Below are 4079 nucleotides of genomic sequence, written 5' to 3'. Positions count from 1 at the left end.
GTCGACCCACTGTCCCACCCTGGCCAGGGTGGGATCACTATCCTGCGCTGTTTGCCACTCCTGCTTGTCCATTGCCATCAGCCACGCCTCCTCTGGCTCAACCTGCCGCGTGGTGGATACTTGGAGGATTGCTCTGTCTCGCTCCTCTTGGCGCTCACAATGTCTACAATCCTTGCGGGGACGACGGGAGAGGGCATCTGCATTGCTGTGCAGGCGCCCGGCTCGGTGCTGGGTCTCAAAGTCGTAGCTCTGCAGCTCCTCAATCCACGTAGCCACCTGGCCTTCGGGCTCCTTAAAGCTGAGCAGCCAGATCAGGGCCGCATGATCCGTCCGCAGGAGAAAGGTCTGGCCATAGAGATAGGGGCGAAAATGATTGAACGCCGCGACCACCGCCAGGAGCTCGCGTCGTGTAATGCAGTAATTGTGTTCAGGGCAGCTCAAGACACGACTGTAGTAAGCCACCACTCTCTCTCCCCCAGCAACTTCCTGAGACAGGACGGCCCCCAGCCCCACATTGCTGGCGTCTGTGTCCACGATGAAGCGGCACTTAGGATCAGGAAGGGCCAGGATGGGTGCAGTGATCAAGGCGGTGCGGAGCCGGGCAAAGGCGGCTGCACAGTTGTCGTCCCAGTGGAACTCCCGTCCCTTCTCGGTGAGACGGTGTAGGGGACTGGCAACGGAGGAAAAGTTGCGGACAAAACGTCGGTAGTAGGAGACGAGCCCCGTGAAGCTGCGCACCTCGCTGACGTTTCGCGGAACTGGCCATTTCTCGACCGCCTCCACCTTAGTAGGATCAGGGGCCACGCCCTCTGCCCCCACCACATGGCCCAAAAACTTGGTCTCACGTCGAAGGAGGTGGCATTTCTTGGGGTGCAGGCGCAGGCCCGCCCCCCCAATGGCTGGGAAGACCTGACGGAGGTTCTCTAGGGCAAGCTCGAAGTCAGCGGCATGAACCAGAAGGCCATCAAGGTAAACCACGCACCGGTTGCGGGGAATGTGAGCCAGCACCCTCTCCGTTAGTCTCTCGAACGTGGCGGGGTCATTGCAGAGACCAAAGGGCATCACACGAAACTGCCAGAGTCCCTGACCGATGGTGAAGGCCGTCTTGGGTCTGGCTTCTGGTGCCAGCTCCACCTGCCAGTAACCGCTCCGTAGGTCAAGTGAGCTGAACCACTGTGAACCTGCGATGTGGTCCAGAGCGTCGTCATTGCGGGGCAAGGGGTAGGAGTCCTTGCGAGTTGCATTGTTCAGCCGATGAAAGTCCACACAGAACCTCCAGGTGTCATCTTTCTTTTTGACCAGGATGGCAGGGGCGGCCCAAGGGCTATTGGATGGCTCTATCACCCCGGCCGCAGCCATCTCTAGAATCATCCGCTCTGCAGCTTCACGCTTGGCAAGCGCTAACCGGTAGGGTCGCAGTCTAATGGGTGGGGTTGTACCAGTGTCGATTGTGTGCTGCACCAGGTTGGTCTGGGTGCACTCCTCTTCGCGTGCAGCGAAAATCTCAGCGAACTGTTGGAGCAGGTCTTTCAGCTGTTGACTCTGCTGAGGGTCCAGCCCTTCACTGCTCCGCTGATACAGCTTCTGGATGGCGGCAACAGTGTCCGGCGAGGGTGTCTGAGGAACGGTAGCCTCGATGAGGGTCGTCGTCATTGTTGGTGGGCTAGGCAGTGTCGTCATCCCCTCGGTTGGCAGTGGAGATGGGGGCGGCGGCGGCATGGTGACAGGTGGAGTTGGCTGGATGTGGATACGTCCCACCTTCCTCTCTGGACGGCGCCTGAGGGCCAGGGTCTCTGTGCCAAGGTGAATGGCATTAGTCGACACATCGACCAGAGCCCCCCAGCGAGTCAGCAAATCCAGCCCGATGATGCGAGGGTCTTGTATTTCAGCCAACCAAAACTCGTGGGTGGCTGCAACTTTCCCTGCCCGCACCTGCAGTGCTCTCTTCCCCAGCATGCTGGTTAGTTCCCCAGTCACAGTTCTGATTTTACGGGTGGTGGGCCTCCACTCTGTCTCTGGCAGCACCCCTGGACGCACAATGGAGATGGTGGACCCTGTGTCCACAAGGGCCCAGCAGCGGTGTCCACCAATGGAGCAACAAAGAGAGAGACCGTGTGCGTGGCCCACTCTGCCGATCTGGGAAGAGTTCTTAATGGGGGATATGGTCGGTCGGCTGGGTAGCAGTCTCCCCGCGGTGCCACCCCATTCTAGTTTTCCGACTGGGGAGTGCTACGGCGTCGTGGTGCAGGGGCAGGGCAGTCACGGGCCTTGTGCCTCGCTTCTCCACAGCGGTAGCATGGATCACGAGGCGACCAGGGTCTGAAGGGTGGTTGGCATCGGCCTGGTTGCTTTCGGCGTGGTGACGGACAAGCCTGGCAGACGACCCCTCTTTCGACGTCTCCTTCATCTGCGTGGACCTCAGCCTGACGCACTCGGGGTCTTGGTTGGTTGTGTGGGGCCATCACAGCCTCCACCCACTCTGCCTCTTCCAATGCAGTCTTGAAGGCTGTAGGTGCCGTGATGCGGAGGTGCTCCTTCAACCTCTCTGGGGTGAGCCCCTGGATGAAGGCACTCAGGGCTAACTCGTCACGAGCTGCTGGATCAAAGGTGGGGTAGCCACGATGTGCAAAGAAGTGCACGTCTGCTGCATAGGTTCCCAGGGTCCCGCCCTCTTGGCGGCGCCGGCGGGCCAGTCGGTCTCGCATGCTGTCAGTAGAGACCCGTTGACCAAAGCAGCGGCCAGTGTCTCGTAATCCTGCTGTTCTGACGGCATAAGGTCGAGCAATACCTGCAGCGCATTCCCTTCGAGCGCCAGGGCAACATGGGCATCAGTGTCTTGGGTGCTCCACTGGTTGTGACTTGCTATCAGTTTCACTTGAGCTAGGTATGGCTCCAGGGCTGTGATGCCCGCATACCGTGGGAGCTTGAAGATGCTTGGGGATGGCAGCATCACACTGGTTACTGTCTGCCTGCCTGCATTTGTGTGGGCCAGTCTCTGTGTTCTTGATAGAACAATCTGGCCAAGATGGACACAGCAGAGCAGGACTCCGTGCTCGCTACCCTCGAAGTGCAGGAGCGTCGGCTCCGACAACAGGAGGAGAAGATTGAACAGGTGCGTCGGGCTGTGGCAGAAGCTTCCCAGCGCAGTGAAGCGGTGTGCGGCACAGTTACCGCTCAGGTCAACTACGTCACCGGACAGCTTCAAGCCATGGGCTCAGCCACCCCCCCCTCTCAGTCAGCTGAAACCCCTGTGCCGGCCTCATCGTCAGCTCCGGCACCAGAAGCGCCTCTGGCTCCTGCTCCTCCCTCAGAAAGAAGTCAGACCCGTCTGGCTCTCCAGTCCGGAAAGATTCTCTGAGGAATCTGATGACTGCCGCCCCTTCCTCTCTCAGTGCGAGCTCCACACACACACACACACACGATATGTACACTATATGTACAAAAGTTTTGGGATAACTGACCATTAGACCTACGGGAGCTTTTATGACATCTTCATCTAAATCCGTAGAAAGCCGTATTCCACGAAGCTCCCGGCGCACAGTTTTTGTGCCGACGTTAATGCCAGGGGAAGTTTGGATCTCTGCAGTTATTGAGTCAACAGAGCGTTGGCGACTTGAGTCGTTGTTGTCCCCAAAGGCTTGCACTTTTCAATAATAGCACTTACGGTGGAATATCCAGCATGGATGGAATGTGACGAGCGGACTTATTGCAAAGATGGCATCCAGTACCACGCTTGAATTGAAAATGTGTACAAGATGATATTGAAAATGAGGAAAGCATTAGGAAGGAAACGGGATGACATATGAAGCATAAAGAATAAACGGGATGAAATTGAGCCTAAAGATATCTTTGGAAAGCCTAAGCTAGAGAGGACGATGTTGTGAACAGAGCTCCTACTACTGTAATATAAAAGCGATGGATGTGTGTGGAACGGCGGCCCCTAGTACACCACTTGCGCTGTATTTTCTTCATCGCTGTACTGCGTTTTAACGATGGGTGTGGGCAGATTTTCGGGAGCCTCTCAATTTTCAATGTGGGAGCCAGGGTAAGTGTGAGATGTATACCGCGGGTGCTTTCTC

The sequence above is a fragment of the Lampris incognitus genome, unplaced genomic scaffold, assembly GCF_029633865.1.
Source record: "Lampris incognitus isolate fLamInc1 unplaced genomic scaffold, fLamInc1.hap2 scaffold_154, whole genome shotgun sequence".
Lineage (NCBI taxonomy): Eukaryota > Metazoa > Chordata > Actinopteri > Lampriformes > Lampridae > Lampris > Lampris incognitus.
This window is presented reverse-complemented; position numbering follows the sequence as displayed.